Here is a 14,981-nt window from a genome sequence, read left to right as displayed (position 1 = left end):
CACTACAGACTTTGGGTTGGTGATCTCATAACATCTGGTTTGTCCAACACTGGATGGAAGAACCAAGCAGGGAAACCAGGCAAATACAAGACAGAAATGTTGTCTTTCCCCCCATTCTAATGTAACCTTGCATAATGTTTCCTCTTACCTAAGGTAAATTGAAATCTGTCCTTGCTTTCAGTGAGTGATCAGTTGACCTCTAGAGGTCACATCCCACCTAAATGATTCTATGGTTATAGTTTTTAAAATATTCTTAGTTTACAACACTTACGACAATCATTATATGGAATTTACATAGATAGTCATGTGATTTAGTCTCACCTCTGTCCCTGGGAAGGTAATGGAGCGACTCATTCTGGAAGTCGTCTCCAAACACATAGAGGAACAGGAAGTTATTGGAAGTGGTCAGCATGGATTTACCAAGGGCAAATCATGCCTGACCAATCTGATAGCTTTCTATGATGTTATAACGGGTTGGCTGGATGAGGGGAGAGCCGTAGATGTCATCTACCTTGACCTTAGCAAGGCTTTTGACACTGTCCCCCATAACATCCTCATTAGGAAGCTGAGGAAGTATGGGCTAGACGAGGTGACAGTGAGGTGGATCGAGAGCTGGCTGAGTGACAGAACTCAGAGGGTTGTGATCAGCGGCACAGAGTCCAGTTGGAGGCCTGTAACGAGTGGTGTCCCTCAGGGGTCAATACTTGGACCAATTTTGTTCAATATATTCATTAATGACCTAGATGAGGGGACAGAGTGTATCCTCAGCAAGTTTGCTGATGATACCAAGCTGGGAGGGGTGGCCGACACTCCAGAGGGCCGTGCTGCCATCCAGCGTGACCTGGACAGGCTGGAGAGCTGGGCAGAGAAGAACCTAATGAGGTTCAACAAAAGCAAGTGTAGGGTCCTGCACCTGGGAAGGAAGAATGCCAAACACCAGTATAGGTTAGGGGCGGACATGCTGGGAAGCAGCTCTGAGGAGAAGGACCTGGGGGTCCTGGTAGACAGCAAATTATCCATGAGCCAGCAGTGTGCCCTTGTCGCCAAGAAGGCCAATGGCATCCTGGGCTGCATAGGGAAGACTGTGGCCAGTAGGTCGAGGGAGGTCATTCTTCCCCTCTACTCTGCACTGGTGAGGCCACAGCTGGAGTACTGTGTCCAGTTTTGGGCTCCCCAGTTCAAGAGGGACAGGGAACAACTGGAGCGAGTCCAGCGTAGGGCAACCAAGATGATTATGGGACTGGAGCACCTCCCTTATGAGGAAAGGCTGAAAGAGCTGGGACTCTTTAGCCTGGAGAAGAGAAGGTTGAGGGGGGACCTGATTAATGTTTACAAGTATCTAAAGGGTGGGTTTAAGGAGGACGGAGCCAGGCTCTTTTCAATGGTTCCCAGCGACAGGACAAGGGGCAATGGGCACAAGCTAGAACATAGGAAGTTCCGTTCAAATGCACGGAAAAACTTCTTTACAGTGAGGGTGACAGAGCACTGGAACAGGCTGCCCAGGGAGGTTGTGGAGTCCCCTTCTCTGGAGATTTTCAAGACCCGCCTGGATGCAGCCCTGAGGGATGTGCTTTAGGCAACCCTGCTCTAGCAGGGGAGTTGGACTAGATGATCTCTAGAGGTCCCTTCCAACTCTGAAGATTCCGTGATTCCGTGATTCCGTGATTCCGTGATTTAGCCTGCACCCAGAAAAAAGTTCAAATACTGAACTGTAGTCCACTGTTCATCTCCTCTTAGCTCTCTCTGAGTGACCAGAAGTCTGTATGACAGACGTCTGCCAAGAATACTTCCAACATGCAAAGTATCTGAATCCAAAGGAAGGGTCTGAATCCAGATCTCTAAAATGAATACAAAGTATATCAGGGTTCTCATCTTTAAGGCCACCAGAGATATTAATATTAAGAGTTTAGTATTTGGCAAAAGAAAATAAATATGGGGGTTTTGTCTCAGGTGCTAGCTACACATGTCCTCACTCCACTGCCTGCAGTATCACTTCTTGAGATTTTGGAGCCATGACTATAGAACTTTCTTTTCTAGTCCTTTTGTTTCTATACTAAAAAGTATTCTATATTTTAATACATTTTGTTGTTAACTTGATTTCATGGGTGAGCAGGAAATCTATTCCAGAGATGTGGACACAAAGTCAAGTGTCAAATATTCATTTTTGTCAGTCTGCTTACAGCTAGATGCAACTAGAACAGACTGGCCACATCCACACAGTGAGTTCTTGTCCCTGATTTTACTATGAACAGCAGGTAGTCTTGATGTGTTGGTTTTATTCTGATGTGGTTTTCCAATTCCAAGCTTTTTAAATAATATCTTTGCACACCACAAGGGCAGTGTTTTTATCATGTGATAGTACAATTTTGTTTTAGAGATACTGGAATGTGTTACAAATGCATGTGCACGTGTTCAAGGATACAAAGCCTACAAGGCTGACATTGAAGAAATGTATAAGATTAAAGACAAACCCTAGCTCATCTAACAATTGCTTTTGGGAGTAATTATGCATACCTATTGCCTTTGAAATTGTCTGTTGGAACTGCACAAAGCAGAAATAGAGAAAAGTAGCACTGTGGATAGTCCAGGAAGACTTGCTTCCTCATCTTCTTTCTTTAGTAGCACAAACATATACTGATTTTTTTTCTCAAAACTCATGTTAAAACTGGATCTTTGAGGCAAAGGACTTGTTAACATATTCTGAAAGTGTTTTATACCAACTATTTTCAGAAACATTATTTTACTGGTTAAGTCTAGATGTAAAAAGTGGAAGTCTCACAGTCTCACTTGTATATGACTTTAGTCTTTACTATATCATATTCCATTTTCTATTAATATCCTCAAGTATTTTATAGTAAAAAAAAAATTGTGTTAATCTAAACTTTGAAATACTATAAGGAACTTGTTTTCTGTGGTATTCAATATCCCAATAAAGCAGACATCTGCAGACATGCATTATGTATTGCCAGCAGTAATTTATTAGGCTTCAGGGATCCAGGGCACCAACGCCCATGTTTCAGCACTTTCAAACCTACTAGGCTAAGCCTAACAGAATACTTTATGCCTGGTTTTATCCATTAGTTGCTGCCAATGTTCTGCTATGAAGACTACACCTTAATACCTGGCTAACAATGAAAATTACTACCTTTGTAAACTCTTTACTCCTCCTGCCCATATCTCCCTAAGCATCTGATTCTTTACTTACATTGCTTTATTTCTCCCCTTGAAATAACTTATTCCATTCATGGAGGACTTTGTGGTCTTCTTGGAGAGCTTTCTCCAGACTTTTTAGGGCCTTTTTCTCATCTTGAAGGGCCCTATTGTCCTCTTGGAGGGCAAATTTCTCCTCACTGAGGGCATTTTTTTTCCTCACAAAGAGATTTCTCCTCTTCCTGAATGCTTTAGTTATTGTTTTTTAAGAGCCTTATGCTGCTCCTTGAAGGCCTTGTTTTCCTCCCATGAAGCTAAAATCTCTTGCTGAAGAACTTTTTACTCCATTGCAAATACTCTTTCTTGTCCTTTGAGAGCCCTAATCTCTTCTCTGAGGGCTTTAATTTGTTGTTGGAGGGCCTTTTGCTGTTTCTCGAGGTGCTTTGTTTCCTCTGAAGAGTTTATATACTTCTCTTGAAGGATTTTATTCTCTTCCCACAGGACTTTGTTCTGTCTTTGGATACTTTGATTCTCCTGATAATATGCTTTGTTCTCCATGCTTATGTTCCTTTCATGAAGGTTTTGTTTCTCTTACTTACACTTAAACTTGCTGTTGATGCTATTTCTATTACATCTGTCTTGATCCAGACCGGAGACAGCCTTGAATTTGAACTTACCTTTTCTTTCAGAGAGATAGACACCAATAAAATCTATACATAAAGTGACAAAATATATATATGTAACCCTTTCAGAGGTAGAGCTAATGAACTCCTCTTTTCATACTCGATTATATAACTGAGATAAGGTGCAATTAAACACTTTTTGTTGTGCTTTATTCCTTATTCTACCCTGCTGGGAGAATGTTACATTGTTTAGATTGGAGAAAAATACAGGCTAAGTAAGATTTTTAGGAGCTTAATTTCTATACATTGGACAATATTATAATATCAGGCATGTTTTGGATATATGCCTGGTGTTTGTTAGGAAACACTAAACAATTAGCCACTATGCCACTTAATCATATAATTTATATATACAGCTAAATACATATACATGTATGTGTATCTAATGAAGAAACCCCCAGATGTTCAGAGAAACTATATTATATCTGTGGAGTATCTAGCAGGAAAATTATGATAAATTAAGGAAATCATTCAATACTTACTGTTGTGCTGTCCTTGAATCAGTCTGCCATCTGGCAGCTCATGGCAGAGCTGTCAGGTGAGGCTATTCTCAATGATGTCTTTTCAAAACTCATAGCATCAGTGACACAATAACGGATGGCACTGGTAATCATAGAAGTTGTGACCTCTGAAGGTAAGCATAAGAATATGTAGGGTTAGAATTCTCTAGCCAGACAGTCTTTGTATTTCTCAATATTTTTTTCATGTTTCTTCATCGACTATGTTTGTTCAAAACATTATTGTCCAGCTGGACGAATGGTTCTTGCCATTGCTATTGAGGGCTGTCATTCAATATTTTCTTACAAAGACTCTGAAGGTGAGTTTGTACTCCTAGCTACCTTGACACAAATTTGGGGCAGCTGTATATGGAGTTGTTATTAAATTACTGAATTTACATAGTTTAAACAATATATGGTGTCTATATTATAAAAGTTAGTCTAGGATTAGTATTTGCAGCTACAAATGTTTGAGTAAATTTAACATAACAAATATACATGGAAAGTGAGAGCATGATGGCAGGCTGCCTGCAATCTTCATTGCCCTACAGACAGTAGTCTTGTTTGCCAACTCAAACAAAATCCATGGGTTCTATGACAACCATTTCGCTGTGTTTGAATAAGAGGATGAATTACTTAAAACACATGCACATCTTAGATTATACCTTGTAACTTGTAATTACTTGTAATTATACCAGTAACTTGTCAACTCTTTATGAATTTTTGGGGGCAGAGGAATACTATATTCCAACTAAAGTATAAATCTGTTTCCAATATTTATTAGCTGATCGAAGCACCCGATATGCTTTTTTTCGTCATCCACTGTGTGCTCAGGATATTAAAAAAAGAGGTGGACAACGCACTTTCAAGTCCAGCAAGCTTAAAATGAGATTTGGTAGTTTTGTTTAAATCACTGCACACATCACATCGTCTCTTTGTGCTGTGTCTCAGCTCTGTTCTGTATGTTAATTAGGTAGGGAACTGAAATATGGCATGTAAAATGCTCAGTAATCCCAGGAGATGAATATACACAACTCCTGCTGAAAATTTTACAGGATGATCACCCCTCTGAATCCTTTTCTCCAGGATATTTGATTCCCCTGCCTGCTTATGCAAATTAAACAGGCAAAGCAGATGAGTAATACTGAAACCTATAATATCAAACAAGATCAGTATCTTGGGTTCATGTGTCTTTCCCAATGCTTTTCCTCACTTTAGCTCTTCAGGAACAATTTAAAACATATTTCTTCCACACTTGTCAGCAATATAAGTCTGAACATTATACCTCAGTTAATTTTCTCTTCTGGTCCTTTAAAAATGTCATTTTCATTAAGCAAAAATAGTTCAGGTAAATCAGTACCTGTTGTAGGTGTTTTCATGTTTAAATCTAAAATTTAAATTAATACTTCCTTTTATAATTTAGGAATATAAGAAGTAGGAAAAAGCTGACAGTTTCAAGAAGTGACAAAGAATAAGGCAATATTTCCTCTTCAGGATCTCCTAGGTCTTACACCCCTGATTTCTCAGGACCCTGCATAGGAAAAGGATAATCTGAGCTTGGAAAAGAGAGAATTTTATGAACCTAGTCCATAGTTAGAGTAAGACAATGCAGCTGTAATTACACCAATAATAATTTACTCCATTAGAAATTCTTAATGTTATTTTTCCATTAATGAAAAAAAATGACTAAAATATTAGGTATACCATGAGTTAACAATATCTATCAGAAAATATGGAAATGCAGGCTAGCTTGCAATAATTTTAAAAAGTTTTTTAAAGAAGTGTTTTAAAAACTTTTCTAAAGGTTTTTCTTGAACATTCTTGTATGATACCTGTATGTTCACACTGCTGTTTGCTATTCATACGAGATGTGAAATATAGCAGAATTCTGAGTTAACTCAAATAAAAAGATTAAAACCAGTTTTTATAATCTTTCAGACACTACATTATACTATTATAAGTAATTCTTGTAGTGAGCACTACGAGAGAAGGCAATGGGAGCATATCACTGCAAAGTAAGGTGCAGATGTCGATTTCAAGGGGACAATGTGTGTTAGACCTAATATAATAGTGAAAATGCTGGCCTAAGCAAACTATGATTTCAGTTTACCAGTTCTTAGTTCTGGTTGTTCTGTCCAGAAAGAAAAAAATATGTTTTTCAAAATAAGGGTTTAGTCTAGAAATTTTACATTACAGTGAAATGAAACAATCCAGATTTGTTTATGAAACCCACTCTGAGTGGATGTATAGCACAACAGCATACATGGCATCCACGAAAGATGAAAAGATTTGAGTTCCTGATGTAAGCCAGGCAAAAGCTCAAATACAAACCAATTTCACTTATATCCTTTTTGAATGCCCTCACCATGCACATTTAGCTGTACTACTCAGTGGAAACGAGTTAGCACAGCAGGCGTATTCTTAACTTTTCAGGTGACGCTAGCTAAGAATTCTGAGCAATCTCTTACTACTACCTCGGAATAGCTAGGCCTACAAAAAAGTCAAGTATGTGCAAAAAAACCATCATAGTTCAAAAAAGTAAATTTCTAAAATTGAAATCACACAGATTTCGTAGCTTCTATTACATATGCCAGTTCCTGTTGGATAAACCTAAGAACTCAGACTGGAACCTAAAAACCTAACTAGCATATTTGGCCCATCTGGCGCTTTTACTATTCTGACAATTTTATGCTGATGTGGCTTCTTTTTTAGGTCATTCAAACTCATGATTTTCTCTCCCAAGTGGATATAAAATTTATGTTGTTGCTTCCAGGAGACTGAAAACCTGGACTAAGACAGATCTTTGCTCTACCTGCCAGAGATTAGCGGAGTACCGCAGAGAGCAAAAGTTGATGGTGCTGTACATCTGTGCATTCAACATTCAGTGGCACTAAGCCACTAGTCTCTTTTCTGCATGACCAACTGACTAATTACTGTACTTGGCCTTTTTGAGTCCCTTCAATTAATGCAATGTGCAGTTGCACACAGTGATGGAGTCACCCATACAGAACAGAATCTGGGCCAGAATTAGGCTCTAAGTCCCAGAAGCACCTGTTACAAATACAAAGTGTCCAGATGGTCTGGTCTTTGTGGGAAAGTGTCAAGAATTGACTTATCTGTCTGTCTTACTTTTGGTTTAAGGTCATAAACATGATTCTTTTGAAGCAAAAAGCCAATCACATTTAGGAAAAAAAAAAAAAAGGGAAAGAAAAAAGAAAAAAGAAAGGAACCTTAGGATAAATACAAAACCCGCTGCATTTGTAAATCTTAATAACCCAATGGAGCTCGTTATTATCACGTTCTGGGCAGGCAAATGGGATCAGCCTGTGATGACAATGCAGCCTTCAATATAATTAGATAGATTTATTTAAACACAGCTGTAAACCATAAAAATGTGAAATATTTAGTGACCGTAAAATCCACAGTTTGTAAATTCAAACTTAAATCTCTAATTAGCTATTTTGCTTTGGTTTTGTTTAGAAACACTAGAAAATATTGCTCTTCTTTCACTCTCTTTTTATGGATATCAATTATTTGAGTTTATAACAGTGAAGACTGTTCCCGAATGCTGATTTGCCTTCTAACAGTGCATTGCTTCATTCATGAATGTTTTTTCTTCTTTGAAATGTAACATTTGAGGTCAGTCACTCCATTGACAATAATCATAGAGTTTGCATCCTCAGCTGCATGAGAAGGAGGAAGAAATACAGAGTTTTATGTCAGCTCCTGAAAGCAGTGAGGGTATCTCAAACAAGAACTAGGAACAATGGCAGCCATGGCTTCCTAATAAGACTGTTTTAATAGAACAAATAATGGACAATATTAATAGCAGTAAAAGTAATAACTGTCTGTTTCATGCTTTGCTGAAAGCTCTTCTTTTCCTACTTTACATCTCTGCTTCTTTCCCTCCTTCCATGCATCCTTCTGTCCTCTTGCTGCCTCTATATAGCTGCTCAATATGGGAGAGGAGAGAGGGGTAAGAAAGAGAGACAGAGTCCACTGAGGAAGGGAGAGAGGAATCTATTTCAGTAGAAGGAAAAAGGGAGAGGGTAATAAAACATATTTTCTGCCCACCAATCATTTGGCCTGTATCAAATATTTATTTTTTTATTAGGTGTCTGTAAACTTTAAAGACCTTAAACCCAGACTTCTATATCCCTGTATGTTCACTTAACACAAAAAGAAACACATCGCAATTAGCTTTCTGAGTTCCTAACCCTAATTTTAACAGCACTAACTGAATTCAGGTCAGTCACATTGAAACCGTGCCTATTGTTATTATTCATAAGTACTGAGATAATACTGGCTACCATAAAATGTGTAAGATATATACAATATTTTTAACCCTTAAGTACAGTAAGTAACAGCTACAACCAATAATTATGGATTCGTTTTATTTTGTAGTTGATGCATTATTTTCCTTGGATTTTTGGGAAGCCATAATGTATACTGAAAAAAATTTCTGTATTTTCAACGGATCAAGAGACATATGCTACTTTAAATAAATCTAAGTGAATTGATTCAGACAGTGTTTTAAAATAGGAACATTAATCAATATTTTACTGGATTTTGGAAGAATCTTTTCACAGAACCAATATTTGAATTTTAAAACGTGAAAAGAGTGTGGAAGTGGCAGAAGGAAAGGTTACTTTTCATATATCCCAAAGACAGAGAATGCAATATTTGCTCTTAATTGTAAAAAGTGATAGGAAAGCTAAGCTGTTATTTTTGTTAAACATGTGGAAACACAGTACAGGGCAGAAAGGCTGAGTCGTACTTCATTAATCTTCATCCTTGCTTTATTTACTTAGAAAACTGATGAAATATTGCATACCCTAAGTGAATCCACCAGTGAAGGGCTACAGCTGTGGGTGTTTACCTGGGCACTGCCTTCTAATAGCTTTTCTGTACTTTCACCTGGTTGTAACTGAGCAGTCAGATGTGGGGCTGAGCTGCACTTCAGAGTCACAAATGTAGGCAAGTGTGCATCATAAGGGAAAAATATTGGGTCAGATCCAATGACCTGACAGAGGTGAGGCTGTTGCGGCGCCATGCTCCCAGGTGCAACCTGTAGTGAGGCTGAGCATGTATTCCCAGTAGGTACATGCATATAAACCACACGTATTCACCACATATATACACAGATATATATGGCAGACTTCACAGATCAAAACAGACAGACACATTCAGCCCTCATACAAACACAGACACCACCAGCAACCTCATTCTGCTCCCATCCTTGGCTGAGTAGGATGGTCCACTAGTGAGAATGTATATATATCTATGCACATATGCACACAGTGGATCCCTCCGGCAGCTGGGCTCAAACACAGTCAGTTCGGTAGCTGTCCCTGGATCCCAGTCTCCCTGGTTGCTGGCATTTGGACGTATGAAACCCTGAGGCCCCACTCGTGTTGCTAGTACAGACCCTCTCACTCTCTCTCATACACACGCACACACACATACCCACCTGGTCAGAACTCTGTTGGTCCCCCAGTAGTCAGCCTCCCGTGGTCTTGCTTTTGGAGACACACGCACCTCCCTGTCTCCCAGGCCACTTCACCTGCTCGTTGGCTAGTCCAGCATGATCTTTGCTAGCAATCACACACTCACTTGTGCTCCCACACTTTCTACAGGTGCTGGCACCATTAACACAGAAGCCTCATGACCTGAGGTCCCATTCCAATAGCTGGCAGTTAAGTCTTGTCAGACCTGCCACATGGGCCCTCCAACCTGTGCTCTGACCTCAGTTGCTGCACTAAGGCCCCCATACACATACATACACACACAGAGAGAGTCTCTCACCCAGGAAAGAGTTAGAAAGGAATTTAATAAGAAAGTAGAGCAGACCATGCTGACCAGGAGCAGGGCACAGCCAGACAACTGTACTGACCAGCGAACTGTTTACATGACTGGGCCCTTTTTATCCCTTTATGCATCTATTTTCCCACCCTTGTTGCTCCCCAAATTACCTAAATCCCTTTTTCTTCCTTTGCTTCCTCCTCAAAATATCCCATAATAAGTCCTGCGCACTCCTGAAATGCTTTACCCCTGCAGCCAGAACATGTCCAACACCCCCAGACAGCAACCCACTTCAGACCAAAAGGCGCTCCAACATTGTCTTATCTTGGTAGGTTTCATACATGAAACCTCATACATGAAAGTCTGAGGCTTTCCTGGGACAGCCCTGGGACAGGGCCAGACAAGGTGGTCCTTCCTCTGAGTCCTTAAATTGGGTTCCTGCCTGCCATGATGCCCCTGCACTCCTCTGGGCTTGTGGAGATGGGCCTTTGATGGGCTGATGGCTCTTGTGGTGAGCCAGAGAGTAGCCAGGGCAGAGTATTATCTGGGCTTCCCCTCCCGCTATCATCTTTCTGTGCTCTGTTGTGGGTGTGCAGACAAGCTCTTACCACATAACCTAATATGTATATCTGCTACCACGCCCACACAGTCTGCTCAGTAGAGTCTGCTTCTAGAAGGCAGCTTTCTCTATTGAAAAATGCGAACTAAGTGCAACTGTGAATAATCATAGCTGAAAAAACATGTATTTTATTGGACAGGTGTCATTCTGTTGGAAACTCATATTCATGTAATCACAATTGTTTTAGAGCAAGGAATATTACAAGAATTCAGCTGTACTTTAACATGATTAATTATGGAAAAGACAGCTATTTAACTTCCTAGATAATAACAGATAATAAATTCATCTTCCCACTTGCTAACTGCAAACAATACATATAATATAAACATATCTATATGTTTCTATATGTATACTATTTTATATAGACACAATGTAATATATAGGTATGATTATAAATGACAAATTAGGTGGTTTCACATAATATTTTTTTGTTGTTTTCATCTCATACTGAGTGAAATTCATCCTACCTAACTTCTGATGTCTAATAGCTAAGCATTAAATCCAAATAAGTCACTTTAGACTTTCTTGATAGTCACTTCAGAGAAATACATACCTCCAGGGGGAGATTTATCTCCTGTTAACACAGGCATCTGAGAGAAGTAAAATGAATCACTATTATCATCTAGATGTCCTTACCTTTGTTCGTTAATCCAAGCTGACTAGCTAAAACTTAGATACCTATATTTTTGGTAAATAAAGAAGTTTGAATCCAGCATCATGTAAGGCAAAGGTAGAAAGCAGCTGTCAGAGAACATCTCCACATCCATCTCAAATGCGAAAGTTTCTTTTATTACATCTTTTCTATAAGAAGAATTTCAATAAAACATCAAGAAATTAAATGTTGATAGCATGTTTCATTTCCTTTGAAAATGACTTTGCGAAATTCATAGTCATGGGCACACAGGTCATTTAAGAGAAAAAGACCTAATTTACTGGAGCACACAAAATCAGTACCTGACAGAGAAAAGGCATTTTTACAGTCTCTTCGTAACCTGATCCGACATAAATATGAAGGAAGAATTAACATCCTGAAGCATGTCATGCCTCCATTCCTACCTGTTCAGTCAGTGACAGGGTGAAACTGTAGCTCTTCTCATCATTCTTAGTAATAGCATAAGATCCTTTGCTCAAAGACACAGCTGAAATCAAAATCCTCATTTAATAATACTTCCTTAAAAAGACACATAACTTTTCTAGGAATCATTAACAGTTTGCCACACTCAGAGCAGATGGTATCTCTTCATTCGCTTCTGCCTTTCCAAACAAACACCATGACAGAACTTGAAGTCGGATAAATAGCCTACATTTGGGTTAGTTACATAGAATATTTTCACAGTAAAATGGATACTTACAGCATGTAATTCATCTCATCCTAAATTTGTCATCTCAAATACACCGTATCAATTGTCCCTCATCAGTTGTCCACCTTTGAATACAGAAGCCTAAACCGACTTGTTCAGCTGTAGGTATGTGCTTGGAAACTTGCCCTAACTGTCCCGAATATTCTCCTCTGCTTCGTATAAAAATCAATATCAGACTTTCTGCTTGCTGAAATCAGTATTTCACTGAACATGAAATGTGACTGACACAGTCAGTCATGGGACCAAGAAAATACATGCTTGGTTGCATATAGCAGACCAAATTTATATGGTGTACACAGACAATATAGAAGTCTAACCAAATTTTATTAGGAAAGTTTTTGGATGAAGATTTTCTACAAAAAAATACTTGAAAAAAGTTTTAAATTTGATGAAACATAAGGGAAAATGCTGGCAGACAATTCAAGGTCACTTCTAAAAACTTTAATGGAGGATGAAACTTAATTGATTTTTAAAGGTGATTTCATGTTTTAAACTCTTCTGTTTTATACTGGATTGATATTATAAAAACAAATATACCTAAACGCAGGGTAATTACATTCAAATCCAATCTGTACTACTTACTGCATTGCTTTTATGTCCATACTCCAGTTTTCCAGTGCTTTTCACTGCTCACATTTAAGTAAAAAACCAAAGTAGTATTATTTAGCTTTAGAAAAGCTGATGAAATTTATATGCATGGAGTCATATATATAATTAATTTGCCTGTAACTGCTGCCTTAATTCATGTGTATATTTTTCTCATATCAAACTGTTTAAAGTAAGGAAAATTTAGATCTGAAACTGGCCCTTTCAATTCATCAATACTTCAATTAAAATTATGGGGAAAGGGAGTTTTGAATTCCTCTATAAAGTAAGCTGTTTTATATTAAAAACAGTAACAATTTATGAGCTGTCAGTATTTTGCAATATATTTTACTGCCACTGACTTTCTATGACTTGTACATTTTGAAAGGATTTTCAGACATTGAAATCATTGAAGTGGACCTTCTCTGTTCCTGTTTTCTTCCTCAATAAACAAACAGACACAAACAAAACCAAGCAATTCCCCTTTCCTTTAGTTAAGGAGCTCTTCTTCCATAACTCTTTTATGAGGAAAAAAAAAAAAAATCTAGTTACTCTTTATTATAAAGGACTTACCTTTTACAGAATTATTTTCTGTTCTGATTTTTTTTCCAGGTCTGCAGCTGTAGAGTTAGAGAAATCAGAGCTATACATCTGAATCATTTAATAGCTAACCTGTCACCTTTATTCTCCTGAGTCCTTTTTATTTTTTTCTACAGTTTCTTTGTACTGCTGCTGGAGAGAAGGCAAGCCTTATCAAATGTTGTATTCTAGAGCACCTCTAGTTCTCCTACTGTGTTAAGGGCTGTAGGCATCTAACAAGTCATCTACTTCTGCATAAGCAGCACACCTTCAACATATTAACAAACATCTAAGAAAAGTTTAGGTCATTTCTGATAAGACTTTTTAAGTGGTTAATAGCAACAGAGATACATTCTTAAATCTCTAGTTTGTACTGGAAGTTTTAGAAACGTACAGATACCATATACAATAAGCCTTCTGAAATGTGGGATATTACTAAAGCAACTTGGTTTCCAGAAGAATTTTTTACACCGTTTTTTAAAGGTTCAGAACAAGTAACTGTGTATGTGTTCCGAGGTCTGACATCCATTATTTCTGTTTGGCTGAAGATGTCAGTACTTCCTCCTTCTCTAGGAGAAAGTACGATGCAATAATTACAGAGGTGAAAAGGAAAGGACTGTGAAAATTCTGCTTCTGTTCCTGCTCGTGTCAGGCTCAGAACTTGCAGCAGAAAGTTCCTTTTACCTCTGCGATGCTCAAGTATATTCAGTGAGATATTTCTGATTACCAGCCCCACAGTGTGTCTCACAGGAGAGGAAGATGAAAGAGGTACTATGAAAACCTGGCTTTCTTCTACTGCAGCTTTCTTTTTTAATTTTACCATACTGGAAAGCATGTCTACATTTAAAATATTCCCATGTATTTCCTCAGTCCACCCCTGCAGGCTTAGTATGCTTGTGACCCTTTCCTGTCAAGGATCAGGTAGCATCTCGTATACCATCCTGAATCCCATACCCACTCGCGTGTTGCTGTGTGTACGGCAGCTGAAGGAACTGGTGTTTACAACTGCACCAGGTGCAGGTTGCAAGGTGTTGGTAGCAGGGGGCTGCAAGGGCGGCCTCTGTGAGGAGAGGCCGGGGCTTCAGGGTGGCCTCTGTGGGGAGAGGCCGGGGCTGCCCCAAGCCGGACACAGCCGGCAATCACAGTACGATCAATCATTGCAATGTGAGAAAGGACTGAAAAAGTCATGATACCTGATTCCAGAACATGATTCACTGTTATAGGATTTCAGGCTATGCTTAAAATTGCCTGGTATGTAAATTAAAAGCACTGAAATTTAGTATTTTAGTAACTAAGATGTTTCTGTACTCATGAATTAAACAGTGGCAGAGAATCTTCTCAGGCACTGAAATTTCATAGAATCATAGAATTGCCTAGGTTGGAAGGGACCTTGCAGATCATCTAGTCCAACCATCACCCTAATGCTGACAAAACCCATCACTAAACCATATCGCTAAGCACTACGTCTACCCGTCTAAGTACCTCCAGGGATGATGATTCCACCCCTTTCCTGGGCAGCCTGTTAATTTGATCATCTGCATTCTTATAAGTGTCTTTGACATGGGTTATAATCATGGGCATAATTCAGAACTAGGCATGGGCCATGGAGCATCTTCAGCTTTAGTTCTTGTTTTGGAAATTCACAGAGTTTAAGACTATTGGCATAGGCTGCTCTCTGCTAGTTTGCCTTGGTGTTAGCTTAGTT

At 38.8% G+C, this 14,981-nt stretch overlaps 1 pseudogene; it reads right to left on the bottom strand.

Moving 5' to 3' along the window:
* Nucleotides 1-3,181: 3,181 nt before the first annotated feature.
* LOC128906208 (coiled-coil domain-containing protein 70-like) lies at nucleotides 3,182-3,708 on the bottom strand (annotated as a pseudogene).
* Nucleotides 3,709-14,981: the final 11,273 nt, after the last annotated feature.

Source organism: Rissa tridactyla, chromosome 1 (assembly GCF_028500815.1).
Source record: "Rissa tridactyla isolate bRisTri1 chromosome 1, bRisTri1.patW.cur.20221130, whole genome shotgun sequence".
Lineage (NCBI taxonomy): Eukaryota > Metazoa > Chordata > Aves > Charadriiformes > Laridae > Rissa > Rissa tridactyla.
This window is presented reverse-complemented; position numbering and strand designations above follow the sequence as displayed.